Below are 12803 nucleotides of genomic sequence, written 5' to 3'. Positions count from 1 at the left end.
CAGCACGGCCACGGCTTGTAAAAAAAAAAAGAGCATGTTAACGTATGCATGAAATGACAGCAACTTTTCCCTAAGGTTGCTGACATTTGTGGAAGTTTTAAATGAACAATCCTGTTAACAAAATAATGAATAAGGGTGCGATATTGATTAGGGGTGTCCCAATCTGACATTGATATCGGATATTGGTTCGATATCAGCCAGAAAACGAATATTGGATTTTCTAGGACTGCATCTAAGATCTCCGATATAAGCGCTCCGATAAGTTTTTGTTGTTTTTGTCTCCACCCTCAGTTGTTCCCACCATATACTGACAGTAAAAAATAACTGAAGTGAATTTGAATTGCTGACTATTGTTCTCTGTTTGAGTACACTCCACACTCCAAAATAAGTAATACAAGTATGTATGATTCGTGCTGATATCGGATCGATATTGGTATCGACCAATACCCAAGGCTGCAATATCAGTATCATATCAGATGTGAAAAAGTTGTATCGGGACATCCTTAATATTGACATCAGATATCGAAATTCTGACCAACGGCGAAAATGGCCTAAAAGTGCATTATTCCGTGACTTCAATGCAGTTTGTGTTTTGATGAGAGAACATATTTAAATTGACTCTCTTCCAGCAGCTCAGTCTGTTACAGGCCTGTACAATATTATTTAATGTATGAGTTAAACATTTTATTTTATTTTGATTTTATATTGTGCTTTGTTGGAATGTCAGTGCTGAATAAATATTTTCATGTTTCAATTGATTTATTCTTTAAAGCATTAAAAGTCATTCATACATACAACGCTTTCATTTTAGTGAGGTTAGTACACATTTATACACATTATTGCAACGGTACTAATCATTTGCATAATTTTTTTTTTTGGATTTCAGCCTTGGTTTTTTAATTTTTTTTTTTCATTTTCGGTTTTTCGGACAATAATTTTCATTTTTTTGTGCATCCCTAGTTGAAATGTATCAACCTGCATCTAAAGGCTATATTTTTTCTTTATTCTTTATTTATTTCTTTATTCTGTTAGATTTTACAATATTTTTATGTTTAAAGTGGAAATGTATGTAAGCCATTGATTGATAGTAATGGCTCAGTTTTTCCTCGTACCTAATGTTGTTGTTCTCTGTTTGAAAAGGTTTGATCAGGTGATATTACTCAGACATCCCACACTATGTAAAATAATCAATAAATGTAGACACGATTCACACTGATATCGTATTGGCAAACATGTAAGATTGCAATTATTTCAACATTCAAAGTGTTTATTATCATGTGCACAGTAAGGAAACATGATTCCCTGTACTTTGCTGTCCACACTTGATGCCACAAAGAAAAACAAACACATTTGAAAGAAAGAACAAAAACAAAACAAAGAAAAGAAAGTATAATAACAATAATTATGATGATTTAAAAAGTAATAAAGATACAGACACTACCGGTCAAAAGTTTTAGGACACCACACTTTTTCCAGTTTTTTTTTTACAGAAAATGATTCAGTTTATTGTGTCATTGCATTCTGAAATGAAAGCATAGAACAAATAAGCAATTTGAGTTGAAAAATAATTTATAGATCAAAATGTATTCTAAACTTTTGACTCATCAAAGTACAGTGTTCCTACACTGCTTTTATGCAGACAGAGGGGGTTGTTAGTAACCAAGAAAAGCTGGAACACCTGTAGAAATTAGTAGCACCTTCATTGCTGCACAACAACTTTAAATTGTTAACCCACTTCCTATTCCCTGAAATAGGCCTATTTGTATAATTCTGACATTATTTTTCAGTTTTGGGTAACCAAACCATTTTTTTTTACCTCTGGCTGCTCAGTACTTACCTTTGTACCATTTCAAGCTGTTCATTGGACTTGCACGACTTGAATTGCAGTAAATAACTGGAAAAATGAGGGTGTTCTAAAACTTTTGAGCTGTAGACTATGTACAAGGTAGAAAAGATAAAAAAGATAGGTATCATAACGGAAGTGAAAAAGTGATTCTCATACAGAACAGTGGACGTACTGTGTGGATTTGAGGGAGCTGCAGTCTGTTGTTTTGGTGGTAATAATGAGCCAACTTCTAGCGATACTTCCTGGTCCAAGATCCCTCCTACTGTTAAGTCATGAAAACGTATTTTTGATGTGTGAGCTGCAGCCAGCAGTTTGCACATTAAATAGTGATTCAGATACAAACGCATTAAAAACCAGACCGTGCCGGAACACAAAGTACTCTTATGTAAATGAGCTCCATCAACTTCGCTTCCATGGAAAAATGTTAATATAAAATTGTGCCATTGCTCTGTTCACGCCAAGATAGGTAAATAATTAATGCATGGCACTCCTTTTAAGGGTATAGCATGCATGTTTTTGTCTCGTAGTCTAAATTAATGATGTTTGTTGTGTCTGCGCCCAGGAATGACTGTGAACTTCCTTGTTCTTTGGAGTTGAATCTCCTGCTTTTAATCTTCTTGCATCTATTCCTAACACACATTCAGAAACTGACATTGTGTAGCCCCAAGCAGCAATTAATTGGCAACGAAAGACAGCATGTGGCATGTGCACGAGCAAATGTTTCACTGGTTTAAATATTTTACCATGCATGATGTCGAAGAAAAAAAGCCAACAGTATTTTCCATCCTTTGCCGTCAGCAGTGATTGTAAATGTCTTCTGGATGTGTCTGATTTGGCATGTTGCACATCTGTTAAACTATCTGCTCTTTAGCACTGACTGGTGTTAATAGCTCTGTAAGGACAACAGAGTAGCATTTCATATCCAAACTCTGGCTTCACACTTCACTTCCAGGTGGTAAGAGTGGTTCCCCTTTCAAAACAATCAAAATATACGCATTAGGTAAATATTCCTCTTTTAATTATTATTATTATTTTTTTTAATTAAATTATTGAGGTACATTTGTATCTTTACTATTAAACTTTATTCAAAAATGATAATTTTAATCCAAAGAAACTTCACATCAATCAAAACAACGAAAAAAAAAAACCTTTCAATCAAAGAAATGTCGAAAACATCCATTTTTTTTATTAAAGCGATATTTTGGGGGGATTGAATAATGAAGACACAATGCCCTACCTCTAATATAGCCCAAAATATGAAATTGAAAAAAGTTTCTTCAATCAAAAAAAAGGTGGTCAAGTGTAATTTTTGAGTGTCAAATATTTGTTTGTATTAAAACGCTTTTTTTTTTAAATAGTTGAAACATTTTATTTATTTTTTATTGACTGAAAGTTTTTTGGTTTGAAGTGAAGTTTTGGATTGAAAATGTTTTATTTTGAATGAATAATAAAGATACAACTCCAAATCCCTAATGCTTGCAAACTGTTTCAACAGCTAATGCTTTTATAGCTATCTTGAATATTGGCTGTTATTGATCTTTTAAAACCATCACATACCCTATAGTCCTGCAGCACATGCTTTCTTAGTAAATCCAAAAACAAACGGCGACAGAACCTCAGGACCATGAACATTATTGAGACTTTTAGATACAAACTCAAAACATACCTTTTTATTTTGGCTTTAAAGAAAATACACTTTTAAAATATTTTTCATGTATTTATCTTCTGTTTGCCTCCTATTTTAGATTGTATCTGTGTTTAATTCTGGCTTTATTTATGTTCCTTTTTAACATAATTTAATTTAATTTAATTACTTTTTTAGATAATGGTTTAATTTTTATTATTTTCTTATAACATTTTGGTTTGAAGTATTACTGTTTTTATCATACTATTTTTAAAATTATTTGTCGTTCATGTGGGTATAGGGCCTTGTTTGTAATGCTAATGTTTTTAATAATATCAGTGACTTTTATTATGAAAAGCATTTTATCCTACAATTCCTGTATGAAAAGTTTGATATTAATAAAACTTGGTTGTATGTTTTCAATTAAATTCTTCCTTATCACAATAAGCATTTCTGATATCTCAAACTTCATTCTGCTGAGGCCAAACTACGTCACTTTTCCCATTTTCCCATCTTTCCCCTGCCTACGTGGTACGTCATTACAGTTATCCCAAAGATAATTTTGACTAAACACAATGAATAGCAAAGCTATCTAGAACGTCATCATGGAGTTCACGATATCTACAATTTAATTTCCAGTTTCGACGAGGCAATATGAATTTTGTATGTTTTTAATAACAAAATTGCAGAGGCGGAAAGATGTTATCCAGGTCAACCAAAAAGCTGTGTCTACATGACTGATTAGATAAACTTTTACTCATAAACATGTAGAATAGACGCTCCTTGTAGTTATTTTCTAAAACGTATACATTCTATAAGAATACATATATACGTATACATTTTGTTAAGGAAAAGCTCTAAAAATGTCCTATTTTTACCAATTATTAATGTTAACATTTAGTAAAGTTTTATAAGAGTTTGGGTGGTGAAAGCAGTTACAATCTATTTCTAATTTATTTTGATAATATTCATTAGTCATGTAACGTGTTATTACCTTATAATTTAAATTTTCACTTCCAATATTGCCACTTTGAGTTTTGGCCGATACTGATATCTATTCAACATTATATCAGCTCTAATCATACATACTTTTAATACTTATTTTGTAGAATATTAGGAAAGGCTTTATCAAGTAATATTGCTCAGCAACAATAAGTATGAAAAGAACTGACCCATGTGTTAATAACTAATGGTTACATACATTTTAACCTTAAACATAAGAATATTTGACTATTGTATTAAACAGATGAAAATAAATTAGAAGACCCTGGAAAATAACCTTAGTAAATCCATAAAAACATAAATAGTTTTTAAAGTGCAAAATGCCCACTAGTCTAACCTAAACAGAGTAAAATACTGTACTTCCATTGAATAGCATGAATAAATAGAAAATTAGAATACGCTGAAAAGGATCTTAATAAATTCACTAAAATGCGTGTATCACAGAATTTAGATGGAGGCCGATATTTCTTTATTTTTTTTCCCCTGATATTGGACCAATAACTGTTATCAATATCGGATCCTGAAACCCTTAAATATACTGTATTTTGACCAAATAGTCATTTATCTGTCCGCAGCTTGTTTATTGGGACTTATATAATCATAAATGTGGTTTTCAAAGAAACCAATCAACAGTGTGAATGAACAAAATGTTTTTTGATCACAATTGTTTACAGGAGAGAATACTTGAAAAACAGTCTTTTAATGGGTGGAGCCTGAAAAAGTCCAATCGTGCGTCTGTTTATCTGAGTTCAGAGAGAATCCACAGCTGTACATGATTCTTTTATCTTCATTGTAGGCCCTGGAAAAGTAAAGGCAATAGTTAGGCTAGATCCATGAAAGTGGACTTTGCCAAGAAAACCCCACCCAACGACTGATGAGAACATGAACATTCTGCATCGAAGCTTCAAGTCAGTTTAAACCAACCAGTCATTTTCTTTCCAGCGTGAGGCTGGGAGCGCCTTGTTTCCTCTGGGTGTTTGTAGTATTTTGTTGTACAGTAAATAAACCCTCCCACGCAGTGAACAGTCATACGTAATTCCCAAAAGTGACGCTCTTTACCACTCTGTCCCAGGAGTGACACCCAGGTGCAGACTTCTCCTTCGCCTATTGTATCCACAGAGACAATCACAGTCAGATGGCCTTCCTCTCATTGGCTGCAGATTCATATTAACCAGTGATTTTACCCAGCCTCGCCGCAGGCTATGCTGGGCAGAGCTAGCGTAATTACAGTGAGAGTCTGGGTTGTGGCAGGGAAGGAAAGAAAAGGCAGAGAGAATAGTTAGGAAGGAATATTGTTCTACAGATTTAGCAGAGGCTGGGATTTTTATTTTACAAATTCAATGCAACCTTTTTTTAGGTTCTCCTAAGTAGTTAAATAGAGAATATGTTTGGACTTCCTTTCTTGTCTGTTGGGGCCATTTGACAATGCAGATTTCTTTTTTCCCACACAAAAGCATGGACAATGTTAGCTTAGTTAATAAACACAGGATTTTCAGTTGATGTGGGACTACTGGGATTCAGATGACATGCAATGCAGGCTAGCATGCACATTGAGACCCATTTTTGTGTTATTTGGATCTAGAAGTTAATTCAATTCCTATTGCAAATCTTCTCTGAAGGAGTTTAAGTCACTGTCGACCTCCAGTTTTAAAGTCTTTACATTGGCTCCCAGTCAAAACCTCAGAATAGATTTTTAAAGTTCTGCTGCTGCTGGTGTGTGAATGTTTGAATGGTTTTGGTCCAGAATACATCAGTGAGATGTTATTAGTCAGGTATGAACCCAGCAGGTCCTTCAGATTTATGGACACAGGTCAGACAGCGGAGCCCAGAGTTCACAGCAAACGTGGTGATGCTGCTTTTAGTTGTTATGCTGCAAAGAAGTGGAACAAACTGCCAACAGAGCTGAAGTCAGAATCCAATGTGAAGATTTTTAAATCCTAGTTAAAGACACTCTTTTCCTCTACTGCGTATGATTGAAAGAGAGATTTTTGGTCATGTTGTTGTTTTAATTGTTTGCTGATTTTGGTGTTTTTGTTGATTTTTAAGCTGTTGGCTGTTTTCCGTTGCACTTTTTTTGAATGCCTTGTGTATGAAATGCACTATACAAATACATTTTCCTTGCCTTGCCTTGACAGCATGCAACATTGTTTTTGTGTTTCTTTTAAAAGGCAGCTCTGAGCAATGAAACAGCAGAGAAGTCCATCGATACCTGCATATTATTTCCTAGCATCAGACCAGTTATTGGGCTGAACTCATTCTGCCAAAACCTGATCTTTACTCCGGCAGCATACATATTGTGTTCCATCTCAGAGAGCACAGCTACATCCAATTACCCTGTGTTCCAGACCGCCACGTGAGCTGCAGCGGAACTGCTCACAGGATATTTGCTGACTGACTTTAGCTGTCCAGACAGCGCTTCGTTCGCCACAATGGCTGCAGCAGCTGGGGGAAGATGCGCTTGTCTTCAGGACAAATTTCAGGAACAAAATCTTGCCTCGTTATCGTCAAGCAGTGAGCTGCGAAGAATAATATGGAGTTAATGCATACTGTGGGAACACTGGAATCTATAGATACTATGGAAAATGCTTGTTTGTAAAGCTGGAGAGCAGATTCAAGATTTGTGTCAAGCCTTTGATGTATCATGTACCTTTTCATCAAGATACATGAGACTTTTTCCATGTCATTGCTTTGCATCATTATGAAAATAATCAATTTTAGTAAAGATGACAAAACAAACTGTGCAAATAGTTCTGCCGTTACTTAAACTTTTACTTTTCCCTTCACAAAACCATGTTAGTCAGGTCAGATTTAATATCACATTGCACTTTCCAAGTGTTGAGAGCTGCACCAGCAGGTTATCAGCTCGCCAGGTGCTGTAATTACATTTCCCATCATGCACTGGTGTGCTGCCCCACAGACACCTGGCAGCTTGCTTCAGCTGCTAACCTTTCCTTTAAAAATGATCCCTCCATGTAAATCCCAGTCACGGGAGCTTTTCTGAATGGTCTTTTTCTTTAAATCTCCCAATCGTCCTATTCGTTCAAGGATGCACAAGTTATAGCAGTGGTGCATGGCCCGACAACCTCAGCTATTTGTTATCACTGCCTCAGCTACCACCAGGGCAGCTCTCCCTCCACAGGAGATGCCTCGTCCCTCTCAAATATGAATTTATGACACTTGGTAGCAGCATGTTGTGGAAGACGGCCCTCCTGTTGAACCATACCAGACTCAATGAATGAGGGCTCCTCCTAAACGAAGACGGATCGGAGCTGACAGCGCTTCATCCTCTCTGAGCCAGCTCGGCTCTGCTGCATCTGTCACACCGGCTTGATGGACTGGAGCAGGGGAAGTGACAAGATGAGAGATATAATAAAGTGATTGTAGCCAAATAGCGTCGCTTGGGCTTTGTGCGTGGAGTAAATAAAGACAAATAAATAGATATACTGTATGAATTAGAACTCAACATGACGTGTGTTAAATGTCAGAATCCGTACTGAGAGTGACCTTTGCGTGAGCAGGAGATCACATGAGGTTTGTTTTAGAAAGAAGGCAGGTGAGACAAAATGTTAACAATAGACTAACCTTTAGTGTGACATTTCACTCTGTAAGATACACCAAATCAGGACACAAAAATACACTGTCTTTTCTTTTCATTTCTATTTCAGCAAAACTCGTCAATGGGAACAGAGGGTTTAAGGTTTCCGCTAACAGGCTGCAGACAGACTTCAGTTCTACCTACAACAGTCAGGATCCAAGTGGTTGAAAACAGAATTCCAAATGCGTTTTAGAAAAGTTAAAACTTTTCACTTGTTTCTGATCAATGATCATTCTCAACACCTGAAAACTGTTTAAAAACTTTAACGACCAGTCAGTGGTTCAGAAGTGTTCAGAATATATCAGAATATCAATGACCATTCCTTACCCTCACCACAACCATGACATTAAAATTGGTCCCCTAAAACTAACCATGACCCTTAACATAACTGCTGCCGTAGCCACAACCATCTTCGTCACCCTGTTAAAATAATTGCCTAACTCATTTTTTCAAGTTTTTCAGGAAACACAAAAAACTTCACCAAAAGTAAAACACACTTGACATAGACCATTATCTTAAAGGGATAAAATCACATGATCTGATCAACTGAGAATGTAGGCAATTCTACCAAAGGTGGCCGGTGTCATGAGAATTTGGGCAAAAAAAAATCAATTTTGATAAAAAATGACATAGGTGATTATTTTAACAGTGTGACGTTATCATAAAGAGCTTGTTATAGAATATGTGTCATTTTTTTAGATTTGTCTGTGCCAACAAGATCATATTTTCACCGGCATTTATTTGTTTAGTTTTTAGCAATATTATGTCAAAACACATAACAAACTTTAATCCAAAGATAGAACGTATGCCATGGAAGATTCCATTACATTTTGGAAGGGATCCCAATTAATATACTGATTCTGGATCAGTTTAAAAAAATCAAAAAAATCCATAACTCTTGTCATTGGCAAATTAAAAAAACTAAAATCTCTGCTTGAATAACTGACCGATCTTTATGAAACTTCCCTAAGTTATGTTGGATTGGTTCTTCTACACAGAGTATTATCCGGATCTGATCTGTGTTGTGTATTATATCGTGATTTTCAGAAAAATGTGCGAGAATCCATACATTTGGACCTAGTGTATGGTTATCAATGGTGATATAAAGTCCTTCCAAGGCTTTAAAGTGTGAATGATCATGGATCACTGGTCCAGATAGTTGCAGATATCTGACAAAGAGGGTATTTAGCACTTAGCAGAGGTTTGTACTGTAAGTGCTCCTGTTTTACATGAGATTTTATCAATACATAATTCTGTCCTTTGGGATTTTGACCATTGGGTTTTTGTCTGTTGGGTTAAAGTTAATTTAAGACAACTCACAATCAAATGAAAGCTACTACAGTAAACCAATTCTAATATTCATGTTCATGCTTGTGGGATAACAATTCAATAACTGTATTCATCCTTTTTTGGTGCAGAAAAACAAATGCAGTTTTTTGTACATTGTAAATAAATAGTGTATTGTGTATTTGTGTAAAGTACTGCAACAGCAAGTGCAATATTTTGTCTGCAAACAATAATTACAATCAAAAGTTTATTTTAAAACCATTAGCATTAAAGCAGATTTTGTAAATACTATATTTAAAACTTTTTTTGAAGTGAAAGCATTCTTCACATTATCAGGACTAACTCTTTAATGATCCATGGGCAGGGATACAGATGAAGGGGAGATGATGCCGATCGTGAGATTATAATCCTGGTTTAAATGTTTGTAGCACCTTATTCAAGATTTTACTTCATGTCAAATACACTATAAAATAAGTAGGTAAGTAACATTTATTTATATAGCATCTCTCACAGACAAAAAGCCACAAAGTGCTTCACAACACAAAAAGTACACACATAAATATAACATAAATCATAGCAGTCCAAGAGCAGCTAATTACAAGCTTGAACAAATAAATAAGTCTTAAATTGGCTTTTGAAGATGTCAACAAAGTCAATAGAAGGCAGAGAGAGCGGAAGATCGTTCCAAAGCCTAGGAGCAACATCCTGAAAGGATCGGTCTCTTCTGGTCCGGAAATGAGTGGAACCATCAGCAGATTGTGATCCACAGACCTCAGAGCCTGGTCAGGGATGTAAGGCCGGATCAGATCGCTGATGTAGGAAGGAGTCTGACCATGCAAGGCTCTGAACGCTTGAACCAGAATTTTAAAATTGATCCTATAAGACACTGGCAGCCAATGGAGTTCTTTTAGAACAGGGGATATGTGAGTCCTCCTAGTTGTACGGGTCAGAATTCTCGCTGCAGAGTTTTGCACTTATTGCAGTCGAGGCAGCTTCTTCTTGTTCAGACACGTGAATAAACTATTACAATAGTCTAAACGTAAAGACACAAAGGCATGAATGATAAGCTCCAGATCATTTTGTGATACCATTTTGCTGAGTTTAGAGATAAAGAAGCAATTCCTTGTCCGCTGCTTACAGTGCTGCACTAATGACAGGTCTTTGTCAAAGAAAACGCCCAAGTTTCTAAGGCTTGCTTTAGCAGACTGGCCTAGGTCACCCAAGTACTGTTTAATCCCTGGAATTGAGTCATCAGGGGCAATAATCAGTGTTTCTGTTTTGTCTGCATTGAGCTGCAGAGTTATCGCTTAGCCATTGTTTTACTTCCACTAAACCATAATAATAATAATGCATTTTATTTGAAAATCAGTGCCTTTCAGGTCACCCACGGTCACTTAACAGTAAAGGGTTAGAAAAACCACGACAGTGCAAAGCATAAAACCACAATAAAATTCAAGCTAAAACAGTATAAAAAAAACAGTAAAAGTGAAGCTAAAATACAGAGACAGTGGGGGTCAGGTGGGAAATCCTGTTTTAAATAAGTAGGTTTTGAGTCCGGCTTTGAATTGTGAGAATGAGTCCGTGTTCCTGAGATCCAGAGGTAGTGAGTTCCAAAGCCAAGGAGCAGAGCGGCTGAACGCAATAATCGAGCCGGGAAGTGACGAGACTGTGGACAAGGCGATAATGTTACGGAGGTGGAAATATGCGGACCTGGTGATATTATTGATGTGGGATTTGTAAGATAGAGTGCTGTCGAGGATGACACCCAGACTCTTAAGTTGTTGATTTGGATTGAGAAACTATTGGATATAGAAAGTGTTAGGAGATTATGATTTAACCATGATTTAACTTCTATGACACAGTCGGTAAGGGATGGGGGAAGGGAGGGTAGAAGATGGTTTACTGGTGAGGTAGAGCTGGGTGTCATCCATGTAACAGTGAAAGATATTGCCTTGGGGGAGGAGATAAATAATGAAGAAAAGAGGCCCCAGGACTGAGCCCTGGGGCACACCTGTAGTGATAGGGGAGAGGTTTGATTTAAAGGATTTAAGCTGGATGGACTGAGTGCGGCCGGAGAGATAGGATTTAAACCAGTTAAGGGGGATGTGGGTAATGCCGATGGAAGCTAATCTGTTTAGAAGGGTGGTGTGAGAGATGGTGTCGAATGCCGCACTCGAGGAGGTCGAGGACGATGAAGATGGTGAGGAGTCCAGATTCAGCTGCCATGAGTAGTGCTGTTTCAGTGCTATGGAGGGGTCGTAAACCGGACTGGAACTAATCATAGAGGTTTTTGTGGGATAGGTGAGAGTGAAATTGGCTGGTGATTGTTTTTTTGAGAATTTCACTGATGAAGCGGAGATTTGAGATGGGTCAAAAGTTATTGAGATTGGAAGGATCAGCACCGGGTTTTTTCAGGATTGGAGTCATTGCAGTGGTTTTGAAGGATGACGAAACAGTTCCAGTGATGAGTGAGGAGTGGATGATGGCAGATATGATAAGAATCAGAGAGGGGAGGGGGCCTTTGACCAGTAATGTGGGGAGAGGGTCCAACTGATAGGAGGATGGTTTGGAGTGACGGATGAGGTCTGAGATTTCAGAGAGAGTGGGGAGTTGGAAGGTGGAAAAGGAATGAGTAAATGGTAAGAATTCTGGTGAGGTGGGGAGAGGAGAGTTCTGACTGAGGTGGTCATGAATGTTCTGGATTTTTGAGGCAAGAAATTACATTAGGGATTCACAGGATGTGGTGGAGTAGAATTGAGGTGGAGTGAGTCGGGGGGGCAGGTGAGTTTATTGAAGAGAGAAAACAGAGACTTGGAGTTACCTTTATTCGAACTGATTAAACTGGAATAATATTCAGATTTAGCTTGAGCAATGGAGTCTTTGTACTGGAGGATGTGATTATTGTACATGTCTTTGTGAATAGTGTGGTGGGTTTTTTTTTATAGAGGCACTCAAGTTGGCAAACTCTGGCTTTCATTAGCCAGAGATTGTGTGTGAACCAGCGGACAGGAGTAGAAAATGTAACAGACATGGATTTTAATGGAGCCAGGGAGTTGAGAAAGGAATGGAGAGTATGTAAATGGAGTAAGGAGTGTAGCTTCTGGATCTCAGACGCCTAAAAGGAGCAGTAAAGCTGCTTAATGTAAATTAACTCTGATTTTGACTGTTATCCCCAGTTATTTTGTGTTAAAATCACATGTGATACATCTTCTGGTGCATATTGTTTTATATATACTATATTTCACTAAGCCATAACCAAATGGACACTGATTTGTTCGTGACATCTTTAAATTGGTGAAATAAAGCAGAAATTACGGCAGTTTGTGTCTTTAAAACTGCAGCTCTTTTGGGAGAATTGCCAGAAAGCAGTGATTAATATCCCTTATTAATAATCCAAGGAAGAAGAAAGAAATGCCATAAACAACAGACAGGCTCATGACCCGCCATGG

The 12803-nt window shown here is 36.9% G+C and overlaps 1 protein-coding gene across 1 annotated transcript in view; it reads left to right on the top strand.

Moving 5' to 3' along the window:
* tpbg (trophoblast glycoprotein) overlaps positions 1 to 179 on the top strand; it is a 2313-nt gene extending 2134 nt beyond the window's left edge. The window contains exon 2 of the mRNA XM_028471015.1: positions 1 to 179. This exon is cut by the window's left edge and continues 1744 nt beyond it. The gene's annotated coding sequence lies outside the window, so the exon portion shown is untranslated.
* The last annotated feature ends 12624 nt before the right edge of the window (positions 180 to 12803 follow it).

The sequence above is a fragment of the Gouania willdenowi genome, chromosome 16 (assembly GCF_900634775.1).
Source record: "Gouania willdenowi chromosome 16, fGouWil2.1, whole genome shotgun sequence".
Lineage (NCBI taxonomy): Eukaryota > Metazoa > Chordata > Actinopteri > Blenniiformes > Gobiesocidae > Gouania > Gouania willdenowi.
This window is presented reverse-complemented; position numbering and strand designations above follow the sequence as displayed.